The 14,317-nt window shown below is 47.1% G+C and overlaps 1 protein-coding gene across 9 annotated transcripts in view; it reads left to right on the top strand.

The window, feature by feature from the left end:
• TMEM63C (transmembrane protein 63C) overlaps positions 1-14,317 on the top strand; it is a 127,564-nt gene that overhangs the window by 66,917 nt on the left and 46,330 nt on the right. For 8 of the 9 annotated variants that reach the window (XR_005791072.1, XR_005791071.1, XM_040477819.1 and 5 more), the window contains exon 2: positions 7,045-7,188. The gene's annotated coding sequence lies outside the window, so the exon portion shown is untranslated. Of the gene's footprint in view, positions 1-6,498; positions 6,565-7,044; positions 7,189-14,317 lie in introns of those variants that run through there. The other variant, XM_040477821.1, reaches the window with a different exon arrangement.

The following is a 14,317-nucleotide window of genomic DNA, read 5'->3' on the forward strand; positions in this document are numbered from 1 at the left end:
CACATCTTTTTTTTTTTTTTAATTTTTTTTTTCAACATTTATTTATTTTTGGGACAGACAGAGACAGAGCATGAACGGGGGAGGGGCAGAGAGAGAAGGAGACACAGAATCGGAAACAGGCTCCAGGCTCTGAGCCATCAGCCCAGAGCCTGACGCGAGGCTCGAACTCACGGACCGCGAGATCGTGACCTGGCTGAAGTTGGACGCCCAACCGACTGCGCCACCCAGGCGCCCCTCTTCTTTATCCATTCATCTGTCGATGGACATTTGGGCTCTTTCCATACTTTGGCTATTGTCAATAGTACTGCTATAAACATTGGGGTGCATGTGCCCCTTCAAAACAGCACGCCTTGGATAAATACCTCGTAGTACAATTGCTGGGCATAGGGTAGTGCTATGTTTAATTTTTTGAGGAACTTCCATATTGTTTTCCAGAGTGGCTACACCAGCTTGCATTCCCACCAGCAGTGCAAAAGGGTTCCTCTTTCTCTGCATCCTCGCTAACATCTGTTGTTGTCTGAGTTGTTAATGTTAGCCATTCTGACAGGCGTGAGGTGGTATCTCATTGTGGTTTTGATTTGTGTTTCCCTGATGATGAGTGATGTGGAACATTTTTTCAAGTGTCAGTTGGCCATCTGGATGTCTTCTTTGGAGAAGTGTCTATTCATGTCTTTTGCCCATTTCTTCACCAGATTGTTTTTTGGGTGTTGAGTTTGATAAGTTCTCTATAGATTTTTGATACTAACCCTTTATCTGATATGTCATTTGCAAATATCTTCTCCCATTCCCTGGTTGCCTTTTAGTTTTGCTGATTGTTTCCTTTGCTGTGCGGAAGATTTTTATCTTGATGAGGTCCCTGTAGTTCATTTTTGCTTTTGTTTCTCTTGCCTCTGGACATGTGTTGAGTAAGATTTTGCTGTGGCCAAGGTCAAAGAGGTTTTTGCCTGCTTTCTCCTGGAGGATTTTGATCATTTCCTGTCTTACGTTTAGGTCTTTCATCCATTTTGAGTTTCTTTTTGTGTATGGTATAAGAAAATGGTCCAGGTCCATTTTTCTGCATGTCGCTGTCCAGTTTTCCCAGCACCATTTGCTGAAGAGACTGTCTTTATTCCATTGGATATTCTTTCCTGTTTTGTCAAAGATTAGTTGGCCATACATTTTGTGGGTCCATTTCTGGGTTCTCTATTCTATTCCATTGATCTGAGTGTCTGTTCTTGTGTCAGTACCATACTGTCTTGATGATTACAGCTTTGTAATACAGCTTGAAGTCCGGGATTGTGATGCCTCCAGCTTTGGTTTTCTTTTTCAAGATTGCTTTGGCTATTCGGGGTCTTTTCTGGTTCCATACAAATTTTAGGATTGTTTGTTCTAGCTCTGTGTAGACCACTGATGTTATTTTGATAGGAATCACTCTGCACGTTTTAAATGTTTGTTGAATAACTTGTGTTTGTCAAGCTGCCCCTCCCTTCCTCATTCTCGTTCCTGATTCCAGCTCCTCTATTTCTGGGCTGTGTGCATAGTCAGTAGGCTACTGCTTGAACAGCATGTGTCAATTTGGTGATTTTTTTTTAAAGTCTAAGTAATCTAATGGGGGTTGGGGAGGAATGATCCAAATCTATAAAATTGAACATTAAAATGGGGAAATACCCACTAAGCCAGGGAACAGAGAAAGAATTCTTGGGGGATACTGTCCTAGACTACATGTAAATTCAGTTGAAAACAAGCTGAAACTGATAGTTTTCTGAGAAAATATAAATCACCAGTTTGACCCCAGCAGAAGAACTAACTAGAAAGCCTCAACAGACCAATAATCATGAAGAAAACTGAGTTTTCATAAAATCCCACCCCCAAAAACCTGAGGTTTATCAAACCTTCAAGAAAGGGATGATTCTACATTATTTAAGGGTGACCAACCATACCAGACCATAGAAAAGAAGAGGTTCCAAGTTATTCTATGAAGCCAGCGTGACACTGACAAAGAACACAGAAAAAGATAAAAATTACTGGGAAAAAAATGAATTTATGAATATTGGTGCAAAATTCATAAATTAATATTAACAAATAGGATCATACAGTGTTATATTCAAGAAAAATACACCACAAACAAATATCTTAAACAAAGCAATAAGTCAAAAGAGGTGAAAAATCACATAAACAGCTCCATAAATGCTAAAAAGGCCTTAAAGGCATTTTATGACAAATTCAAAATATGTCCCTGATAGTAACTCTTCTTTTTAAGTGTTTTTATCATGTTATTTTTTTTCATTTTAGTTTATTTCATCATATAAGTGTGCTCTTTAATCTGCATTCTCTATTTCACCCACCCCCCACCTACCTCCCCTTTGATAACCATCAGTTTGTTCTCTATAGTTAAAAGTCTGTTTCTTGGTTTGTCTCCCTTTTCCTTTTGCTCATTTGTTTTGTTTCTTAAATTCTACATATGAGTGAGATCATACAGTATTTTGTCTTTTGCTGACTGATTTATTTAGCTTAGCATAATACTCTCCATCCACATCGTTGCAAATGGCAAGATTTCATGCTTTTTATGGCTGAATAATATTCCATTGTGTGTGTGTGTGTGTATACACACACATAGTATTATATATATACTATTATATGTATATATTATTATATATATGTATATATACACACACAAATACACAATGTAATATATATAATGGAATACATATATACACACACACACTGTATATAATGGTATGTATTGCAATGGTATATATATAACACAGATATATGTATACATATAAATATACCACATCTTCTTTATCCATTTATCTATGGATGACACTTGGACTGCTTGCATAGTTTGGCTATTGCAAATAACGCTGCAATAAACATAGGGGTACATGTATCCCTTTGAATTAGTGTTTTTGGGTTTTTTGTTTGTTTGTTTTGGTAAATACCAAGTAATGCAATTACTGGATAATAGGGCAGTTCTATTTTTAATTTTTTGAGGAGCCTCCATACTGTTTTCCAGAGTAGCTGCACTAGATTGCATTCCCACCAACAATGGAAGAGGGTTCCTTTTTCTCCACATCCTCACCAACACTCTATTGTTGATTTTAGCCATTCTGACAGGTGTGAGGTAATAGCTTATTGTAGTTTTGATTTGCATTTCCCTGATGATGAGTGATGTTGAGCATCTTTTCATGTGTCTGTTGGCCATCTGTATGTCTTCTTTGGAGAAATGTCTGTTCATGACTTCTAACCTATTTTTTTAATTTGATTACTTGTTTTTGGGGTATTGAGTTCTTCGTATATTTTGGATACTAACCCTTTAGTGGATATGTCATTTGCAAATATCTTCAGTAGGTTGCCTATTAGTTTTGTTGGTTGTTTCCTTTACTGTGCAAAACCTTTTTATCTTTGATGTAGTCCCAGCAGTTTATTTTTGCTTTTATTTCCCTTGCCTCACAAGATGTATCTTGAAAAATGTTGCTACGGCTGATATCAGAGAAATTACTGCCTGTGCTCTCTTCAAGGATTTTTATGGTTCAGGTCTCTAATCCATTTTGAATTTATTTTTGTGTATGGTGCAAGAAAGTGGTCCAGTTTCAATCTTTTGCATGTGGCTGTCCAGTTTTTCCAACACCATTTGTTGAAGAGACTACCATTTACCATTGGATATTCGCTTTTCCTTTGCCAAAGTCTAAGTGGCCTTATAATTTTGGGTTTATTTTAGGGGTTTCTGTTCTATTCCATTGATGGATGTGTTTATTTTTGTGCCAGTCCCATACTGTTTTGATTACTTTAGCTTTATAATATAACTTGAAATGTGCAACTGTGATAACTTCAGTTTTGTTTTTCTTTTTCAAGATTGCTTGGGCTACTCCAGGTCTCAATTTTAAGTCTTATTTAATAGGAGTAGATGGATATTCCTTAACATAATTTTATGCATGTGTATGTGTGTGTGTGTGTGTGTGTGTACAGATATAAACACATACAAGGGGAAAAGGACCACTATTACCTTGAGCATTCTTTAATACTTCTCTAGAAGTATTAAACAATCCCATACAAATTTTGAAAATAAAAGTTATAAAAGGAGGCCAATTTATCAATTAAAGCTGTAGATGATGAGATTGACCACCTGAAGGAAAAAAGAACAAGATCATCCACTGAAAAACTAGGAGAAATAATAAAAGAATATAGTAAGATGACGGCTAATAAATATTAAAGACAACAATGTATAGCTCTATTACATATAAACTTTAGCGTCTTATATAATGGAAGAAAGCATTTATAATATCAGTAAAAGTGCTAAACATAATTAGAAGTCAGTCTAAGCAGAGGTGGCAAGAGCAGATTCTTACTACTGCCGTTCACTCCTGGTGCCCCGGCACTTAGAATAGGGCCTGGCAATGGTAATAAATATTTGTCAAGTGGTGGCATGGCTCCCAGATCAATGGAGCAGAAGTTTATCCAGACAAAGACCCACGCACGTCTGATAGACAGCAGGGATGACAGTAATCGCTGACACGAAGTGGTTCCCATGTGCCAGGCACAGTAGGACGCCCTTCACCTGTAGCCTAGCACGTGACCAGTCCTGGGACACAGTCTGTGCACTCAAGAAGAGTGTGTGTTCTGCAGCCGTTGGGTGGGGTGTCCTGCACCTGTGTGCTGGGACCAGTTGGTCTGTAGTGTTGGGTATATTCAAGTCCTCTGTTTCCTTATTCATCCTCTGTCTGGTTGCTCTGCCCATTATTGAAAGTGGTTTATTAAAATCTCCTACTGTTACTGAGTTACTCTTTCTCCCTTCCATTCTGTCTGTCTGCTTCACCTATTTGGGTGCTCTGCTGTTAGATGCATATATATTTATAATTATTATAACTTCCTGGAGAATGGACCCTTACATCAATATGTAATATCCTTCTTTGTGTCTTGCTGCAGTGTTGGACTCTTAGTCTACTTTGTCTGATGGAAGTATGGCCACCCCTCCTCTTTTTCAGTTACCATTTGCATACAGGGTCATCCCCCATCCTTTTGCTTGTGGCCCATGTGTGTCCTTACAGCTAGCTGAGGTGAGTCTCTTATAGACAGTGCATACTCGCATTTTTCTGCACCTGTTACCTGAAATAACTCACTTAATCTTCACAATAGACGGTGCTATTGTTATTACCATTTTCAGATGAGGAAACCAAGGCACGGGAAGGTTAGGTAACTTCTCTTAGATCCAGTGAAGCTAGAATTTGAACCAGCACTTGACTCAGAGGTCATGCTCTTTGTATCCATCCTACTACATAGTTAAATTGAGATTTTAAATTGAGAAAGAGGGTGACTGGGTGGAGGGAGGGAAGAGATTATTCATACGTGACTTTGGGACAACTATCTAGCCCCTTGGGGGGAAGAAAGAAAGCTGGGCCATACTATACTCCTTACACCAAAATATATTCTAGAAAAAAAAAAAAGATTAGAAAGAAGGAAAGATTAAAAAGAAAGAAAGAAAACCCTAACAGTACTAGTGGTAAACAGGGGCAAATGATTCTTAGGATGCTCTAGTAAGAAATACTTTTCACTACAGAAAAATCTGAAATTTTATGCAAAAGATGGCATAAATAAAGTAAAAAAGAATATGACAGTTTGCAATGCACATGACAAAAAGTTAATTCATTGCCTTAGTTTAGAAAAACCTTTTAAAAATCAGTAAGATAAATTGGAAAGGACATAGGCAGTTCACAGAAAAATGCAAAGGCCGGTTAATCAATAAACATGAAGATAATGTCTGCCCTTTCTGATAATTAAAGAATTACACACCGAAACGATAACCATTTTTCAACACTCACACTGGCAAACTTTAAAAACTTGGTAACGCACAGTGTTGTCGAGGTTGGAGGCAACAGGCACTCTCGTGCGTGGCTGGGCAGTTCAAACTGGCTCATCCTCTTTGGAAGACAATTTGGAAACACCTCTCAGAATTTCAGGCCCACCTAACCTTCGGCTCCTTACCCCTGGGGATTTATCCTCCAGCTAACCTCACACACGTGCACGACGATTATAACCAAAGACGTTTTTTGCAGCTTTGCGTGGCAGAAAGGTAGAAACAACCTAAGCCTCCATCGACGAGGGTGGATTCACATAAATTATAAGTGCATTTTTCAGTGGAAGGCATGAGCTGCCACAAAAATGAAGGCTCTGTCTGTGCTGGTATGTGGGGACGTGTGGTGTATGTTAACAAAGCAGAGTACTGGAAATATGTTCCTGGCTGAGTTTAAAATAAAGAGGCAGGCATACATATGTATTTGTCATTATTTATGGGAACATCTTTGCAGAAATGCACAGCAGGAAGTGTGGCTCTGTTTGGAAGTGGAGCAGGGGTTTGGGGTCGCAGGGGGAGGTTTCACGGTGCATTTGATTTTTTTTCCCCCTACAACCGTGTTATTTTCAGAATTTAAAAAGAAAAAGAAAGCAATTAGAAAGGGAGAATACCATTTAAATGCCTCACCCTGAACTATCTCTTTAAATTTGTTTCTCGGTAGGTTCCCTCTTGTTACATCTGTAATTTTAAATCTGGAAGGGCTGAAGAGATACCGCCAAAGGAAATGAGGCCTAGTGAGGTTTCAGCAGCTGCCCAGGGCCCCTGGCTGGGGGCAGAGCTGGGACTCCTACGATGCTACTTGAAATCCCCTGCTGCTTATGGGCCCCCCTGAGCTCCCCAGCTCAGCGCTGCTGGCACTGTCTGGGTATCTAGGCTGAAGGCCCCCGTGTGGGAAAGTGGGGGTGCTCCAAGTCACCAGGAGGGAAGTGGCAGAGGGGACCTCGGTGCTTGGACTCCTAGAACAGTGCATCCCCAGGCTCATGCTCACCTGGGATGAAGGGTGGCTCCTGGCTCACCCACCTCAGGGATGGGCAGCTGGATGTGGAGATAGGGCAGACTGGGGGGTCATGGCTTCATCTGGGGTGCCCCTCGCTCCAGGAGAACTCCCCTGAGGCAGGCCTCATGAGAAGATGCTGACGAGCATGTTGGGTGAGGGTGCTTGGCTTGGGGAGGCTGGGGAGACCTGAGAGTGCTTTGTTGTCCCTGTGCCACAGAGCCTTGGAGGAACCACCTTCGTTGTCAGGAACTGAGCAGGGACAAGGCTGGGCCGCTCAGAAGCACCTGAGGACCGATCAAGAGGAGGGAGGGCCAGTGACCCACCCATCTGCCTGAGCCACAAACCTCACCTGCTGGTCCAGGTAGGTGCTCTTGCAGCCATCCCACCCAGCAGTGCTAAGACCCTCGTGCCAACTCTCTCTCAGGCTCAGGAAATGTGACCACCCCACTGCCCATGGCCTGTGGCTTTCCAGTCAGTGCTTGGGTGAAGGTTCTCCCTAAACCCTCCTAAACCCACAACCTGAAAGAGGTACAGGAAAGCCCAGTCCTCTCTCCAAAGGACACTGCCCCAGGTGACCTCGACTCCCAAAGCCTGGGAAGGGGGCCAAAGGCTACTCTGGCTCCGGTAGGATGTCCCCTGCTTGAAGAAACACCCACTCTGGACCCTTAGCTGGGTCTCGACTGGCTCCTGCCCAGCTGAGCCTGGTTTGGGACAGGCCTAGAACGCAGCCAGACACAGGGATTGGGACAGATGGTATCTCCATAGACTCTTAGAACTGGAAGGGATCTTAGTGATATAACCCAACCTCAGTCTCTTTTAACCTCTCAAGCATAGTATCAATAGTGTTGTTGACAATGTTGTAGATGAACATGTCTAAGGAACCAGCTGTAGTCTCGTCAAAACAGCACCGAAAGCCCCTGGGTCTCAGGCAGCCCTTCGTGGTTCAGCCCCTTCCTCCCTGCCCAGCCTCAGCCAGGAGGACCCCCAGTCCTTTCCCCTCCTTCCACCTACCCAGTGACTCGTAGCAACTCATCCCCCTTTGTGACAGGGACGCTGGCAGTGATCAGACATCCCAAGCAGAGGGCATTAAAGCCAAGTTAGCATCGCAGTGAGGCTTTCTCCCTAGTTTAAGTAAGTTAATAAAATCAAGAAGGGGGGTGCCTGGGTGACTCAGGTCATGATCTCACAGTTTGTGGGTTCAAGCCCCATGTCAGACTCTGTGCTGACAGCTCAGAGCCTGGAGCCTGCTTTGGATTCTGTGTCTCCCTCTCTGCCCCTTCCCTGTGTGTGCTCTAGCTCTCTCTCAAAAACAAATAAACATCAATCAATCAATCAATCAATCAAATCAAGAAGGGATTGGGTAGTCAAGACAGGCTCTCACAGTAATAAGATCTCTCTATCTGAGAGTCTGTAAAATCTCTTTTCTACCAAAGAAGTTAACCGCTGTGTAAGCTATTGGCCAAGAACACTGTGATTGTTGCCATTATCAATAAAAGCGATCATAGGTAGAGTTCTTTTCTGTGCAGATCAAAGTGCTTGATGTTCACATCTCCCTTATAATTTCCTGGCCCGGCCTGTGAGAGCTCTCCAGGCCAAGGAGTCTTAGCCACAGGCGAGTAGTTCACGTCCATCTTTCTGGCCATGCGCACCCCCCAGCCCACACCAGACCCTGGTCTGCCTGGTCTAGGTTGCCCCGAGAGGCAGCATCGAATTGTGGTGGAGAGCACAGGCTTGGGAGCAAGGAGAGTGCAGGTCCCAATGCCACCACCCACTAGCTTTGTGATCTCTGTGTATGCCAGTCTTTTCATCTGTGTAATGGGGATACCAGCAGTCCCCTAGGGTGATGTAGAGATTAAAGTTAATATCTGTAAAGTGCTTGGAACAACCTCCAGCACTCAGTGAGTGCTGACCCGTGTTAGCCCTGGTCATTACAAAAGCCGCATTCTGCTTCCTGATTAACCTCCCTAAAGCAAAGCAGTTATCTCTCTGCCCTGCTCCAAAACCATCCATGGCTCCCCATTGCCTATTCAGTGACTGTGTCTAACCTGTCCTTTAAGGGCCTCAAAAGCAGAAGCTTTAATGTTTTCCTTGCACATAATAAGGAATCAGTAGTGTTTGCTGAGAGAGAGGGTTTCCACCCTCAAGGTGGGTGAACTGAGTCCCTAAGGAATGGAAGCACAGCCCCTGGCAGCCGCACAGCTGGGGGCTTGATCCAGGCTCTTCTGCCTCCCCCGTCGTGCCCCGGCAGGAGCAGCCCTGGTTGCCTGTTGCTGCATCCGCCCAGGGGGCAGATTTGGTTTCCCCCGGAGCTGCGGGGCCTCACGTGCAGGGGGCGCCATTCGGGCTCCAGCCCTCCTGGGACATGTCAGAGTGAGGAGGGGATGCCCGGCCACAGGCCAGAGCAGGCAGTGACCGCAGTTACAACTCACACTCGGATGAGTTCCAGCCAGGTGGCAGACGCGACGTCTTTGTCCTCATCCATCCCTGGGAAGTGGCCAGAACCTCAGCTCCCATAGCTCAGGTGGGAAGCCCAAGGCCAGCAGAAACCACCCGCGACATGGCACCTTGGTCAGGAAACCTGGCAAGCCCCGCATCCTGCACCTCACTGCTTCCCTGGCAGAAGAGAGGCTCGTGCCACAGAGGAGCGGGCACCGGGTTGAAGTAGGACAGACTCATGTCCAAAACCGGGCTCCTCACTGGGTGGGGAGACCTTGGCCATGTCAGTTAGCTTCTCTGAGCCTCTATTTTTCCATCTATAAAACGGGAGAACAGTACCCGTTCCATTGGATTGATGGGAGGCCAAAATGGATCAAAGTGCCCAGGGGGCACCTGTACAGTGCCTACATGGGGCGGGGCACCCTGTAACTTGTGGTCATCTTGCTCCGTCCGTCAGAGGTGTTCTTCCAAGCTGCCAGGTGCAGCTGCCTCCGTCCTGCAAGCCTCTCACTTTCCTTAGTTGAAAATCTCCTCGCTTGGCCTCCACTAAAGCGGTGGTATCTTTGGCAAGGGAGGGGAGAGAGAACAGTCCAAATCTCCGAATCCTGGCAAGGGCGCGAGGCTCGGTGGAGAAGCAGCAGAGCTCTGTCTGGCTTTCGCAGAGATTTTCCACACCGGTGCTGCCATGCTCCGGAAGCCAGGAGTGAAGTGACAGAGAGGGAACACAGTAGACCATGCTGGTTCCTGCACGGAGGCGTGTTTGGCTTTATTCATTCAACAAGTGAATGAATTTGTTGGGATTCCAAGCGGTATGCTAAACACTGGAATATTCAGCAGCAAGACAGATAGACATAGACCCTGCCCTCATGGGGCCTTCATTCTAATGAGGGCGGGGACAGACAATAAACAGCATAAACTATGGGCAAAGGGTGGTAGGAGATAAATCCAGTGGAAAAACAGGGGAGGAGAGGGGATGGGAGGGCCTGGGGAGTTTGATTATTAAATACGGTCATCAGGACAGGCCTCACCAAAAAGGTGACATTGGAGATGCCGATTGTCTGCTCCCCTCGGGAACCTCTGAGAAGTCCGTGAGCTCAGAATCGGGGCCGAGTGCCCTTCACGAGATCCCAGGATAGGAGCTAAATCTAGAAACCCTTCTAGTCCCAGCCCAGATAATGTCATGCCCTTCCTCTGAAACCTTCAATAGTTTCCTATTGCCTACGCAATTAAGTACAAATCATTCATTCTGAAATTCACGACCTTCCTTTTATCTCACCAGACCCTGCTCACCCCACCTCTGCAGCCTAGTCTACCTGCCGTTTCTGGAATATTCCACTCTCTGTTTCTCTCCATCACTCATCTGTTCTCTCTGCCCCAAATGCCCCTGTCTCAATGGTTTCTGTTAGCCTGCCGCCTGTCTGAAGACTTCCCTGACCCTGGGGAGCTGTGGTCTCTGAGCCCCATTACCTTGGCTTTACCTTTCTCATGGCCGTTACTCTCTGCCTTTGGTATAGGCATTGGTTTAACTATGTGATCTTTCCATGAGGCAGGTGTAGGGCTCAGCAAACATTGGCTGAATTGAGTATGGCCAAGCTCAAAGGTCCCCAGAAATACTGGGACAAGTGGTCGTGGGGGTCGGGGGTTGTCCCACTCACACAAAGAAGGCAGAAGAGGGAGACGAGCAGGAAAGGAGAGAGGAAACCGAAATGTAGGTGAGACAGGATGGAGGTGCTAGTGAAGAAACGGGACAGAGGTTCCCCACCATGTTTCTTCCAGTTGAGGCAGGTTGTCAAGAGACAGGGTGGGTTTTTTCTTCCCCAGAAATAGCTACTACCTCCTTCAGCATCCCAGACCAGTGTTTCCTGGTGTCTAACTAGAATACGTCTTACCGCAGCTGGGGCTCATTTCCTCTGGTTCTATCCTCTGAATTCAAGGAGCTCTTTTGAGTCTTCATTCAGTGAGGATCAGAGTGACTTGCTTGACTCCCCTGTCCAAGAGGCAGGAGCCAGGTCACGATGAGGCTGGCCCGTGGCCTGGGAGTTTATGCTCTAGTTGAGGAGGCCAGGACCCCTCTCGGAGATTGCTTGGGGACCGGAGTACGGGGACCACCCTATGTCACGGAGGCTGCTCCAGCCCGTCACTCCTCAGCCACTCTCCAGGGCTGGCCCTCATCATGGTCAAATCTGTAACCAGAGAGCCCCCACTACAGCAGAACCGTCATCCTCAGGCCACTTGTGCCCTGGGCCCTCTCTGTCCCACAGGTCCCGTGAAGCCACGTGAGCCAGCCCCGCAGCCTCTGCCATCTGGCTCCCCACCATGGCTGGAGCAGCTGAGCTCTGGGCTCTCCCTCTACCTCTCTCCAACCCCCTCCCCCTGCCACCACCGCCTCCCCCCGCCCCCCCTACCACCACCCCTGCCAGCAGCCAGCCTGGCTCCTGCCCTATTTAGACAGATGGGAACAGAGCTGGGTGTCCTTCCCATCTCTGCCACCCCAACGGGTGGTGCGTTTCTATATGGGGACCTGAACTCCCTCAGGGGACAGTCCTAACGTAATCTGAGCCCACCTTCCTCTCCACTTTTGTGGGTCTCCTTCAGGAATGTCGTGTGCCCTCGGGAAGGCATTCCCGTGGCTGTAACCCCAGCTCCAACTCCGGGGCAGAAGCCCCATGTGCACCCAAGGTTAGGAATGTGGCTGCTGGACTCAAATCTCTCTTTAGTGACAGTAGTTCCCACCTTGGAGTTGTGAGGATTAAAAGAGCCCACACTTACAGACTCTGAGCACAACATCTGGCAGTAAGCCCTCAATGAATGTGACTACTGCTGTCCGACTTTGAAGAGCCGCCTTGGCCAGCACCACCTCCAGGCAGCCTTTCTGGATTGTCCAGGGCTCCTCCTCTGTGCTCCTGGCACCCCTTCACCAGGCCTCTGGAGTGCACTTATGCAGACCTGTCACAGTTTCTTTGGGGTCTTTGTACCCACTAGAATCTTGTGCTTTGACTATAAGCACCTTGAATGCAAGGAACAGTCTGGCCCATTATTTTGCTGAATGAATGGTTTCATGAGTGACAGACAGCCGGGAGAGACAGACTGAGAGAATAGGATTGTGCCTTCCAGGCCTGACTTTTCCAGGGCCTGTCCTGAAAGACCAGGATGCCCACACCAAGGCCTGGGGGTAGGGTGAGGAGGCTGAAGACCACCCCGCCCCGTGTCCCATGACCCAGTGCAGTGATCCTCGAAGCCCCATTCAGCAATGTCAGCATCACCCAGGAACCCGGGAACTTCTAGACTCCACCCCAGACCTGCCACATCAGAAACTCAGGCAGGGAGGCAGCATCTGCGGGAAACAAGCCCTCCAGGTGATGCTGAGGCACCAGAGTGTGAGAACCACTCTCATGTTTCAGAGTAACTCAGGTCCATAGGAGGTAGAGTCTCGGGGGTCTCTGCTCTGCTGAAGGTTTCCAAGAAAGCTGTCGGCTAGGTCCCCAGGACATAGCTCCTGCTGATCCCACACTCCTGAGCTTGAGACCCTTTTGCTGACAGGGCAGGTGCGGGGGAGAACACTCCCCACAGACCTCTCCTTTCCCAAGCGGTACTAGACCAGAATGGGTCCAACCGGGTCTTGGTGCTAGGCCCTCCCCACTGCCATTGACCAGCAGCCCTTCGAGGCCAGCCCCTGTAGCAAAATTCAGGGCAGACTTCTGGAATATTAGGGCTAAGAAGGACCCTAGAGAGCATTGGCTACATCCATGAGTTCTCCACCCCCCCCAACACACATGCACACACACATACACAACTCAGCATGCCCACGTACAAATACATAAACATGCATGCTCCCCAAAGCACACACAAGCACACAAAACCCAAATAGTCATAAACACATTCCCAAGCACACCCAAATGCCACTCCCCCTACACAGATGCACACACACAATACGCCGATACACCTCAAAATACACAAACATAAATGCGTAGGTCCACTGGATCCATTCCGAGGGCAGCTGTAGCAAATTACCCCAGACCCTGCGGCCACAAACCACAGACGTTCATTTTCTCAGAGTTCTGGAGGCCGGAAGGGTGACATCCAGTGTGCTGGCAGGGGCTGTGCCCTCCTGCAGGCTCTCGGGGGGAAGACTCCCTGGCCGCTTCTGGCTTGTGGGAGTGGCCGGCACCCCTGCACCTTGACTTGTGTGGTTTCATGTCTCTGTCTTGGCCTGTGTTCTCGTGGCTGTCTTGTCTGTGTCTCCATGAAGACTTCGTATGGGGACACCAGGCGGTGGCCTTATGGCCCACCCTAATCTAGTACGACTTCACTTTAACTAGTTCTATCTACAGAGACCCTATTTCCAAATAAGGTCATATTCTGTGGTTCCAAGTGGACGGGAATTCAATCCAGTCCATTCACACATTCCCAAATGCACAGGTATGGAGACAGACAGACAGACACACACACACACACACACACGCACACGCACACACACAGAGCCCTGGCAGATGAGAACCCTCGGATCCTGAGGGGAGAAGAGTCCTCGATGTTAGAGTCCCCGCCTCTGGAACCAGCACAATACGGGTCACACCCTGCTATGGCACTTATCCCGGCACGGCTTTTCATCTTGGTTTGGTTTTTGTTTGTTTGTTCGTTTTGCTTGGTTAGGTGTGCCCAGTACAACATTCAAAAAGCGAAAAAGAGAATATAATGAAAGTAAGTCTTCCTCAGGAGGCTTCAGCCCCCACCTAGTTTCCTTTCCAGAAGACAACCACTTAAGTGTGTCCTGGGTCTCCTTCCAGAGACCAGGCAGAGGTGCAGGGGGTGGCGTTTTCCCTGCGCCATCGTCCGTGTCTTGTTTTCTTCGCTCAATAGAGCATCTGTTACTCTTTATTCCGATTACCTGCTTTCATGTTTTGGGGCCTCTCCCACCTGATGGAACGAACACTCACTGTGGCCAGGTCCATGGAACTCTCACTAGGCCAGGACCACGGCACGCTCACTGAGGCCAGGACCACAGAACGGTCACTGAGGCCAGGACCACGGAACGCTCACTGAGGCCAGGTCCATGG

Source organism: Herpailurus yagouaroundi, unplaced genomic scaffold (genome assembly GCF_014898765.1).
Source record: "Herpailurus yagouaroundi ecotype Mexico unplaced genomic scaffold, PumYag 141, whole genome shotgun sequence".
In the NCBI taxonomy this organism is placed as follows: domain Eukaryota; kingdom Metazoa; phylum Chordata; class Mammalia; order Carnivora; family Felidae; genus Herpailurus; species Herpailurus yagouaroundi.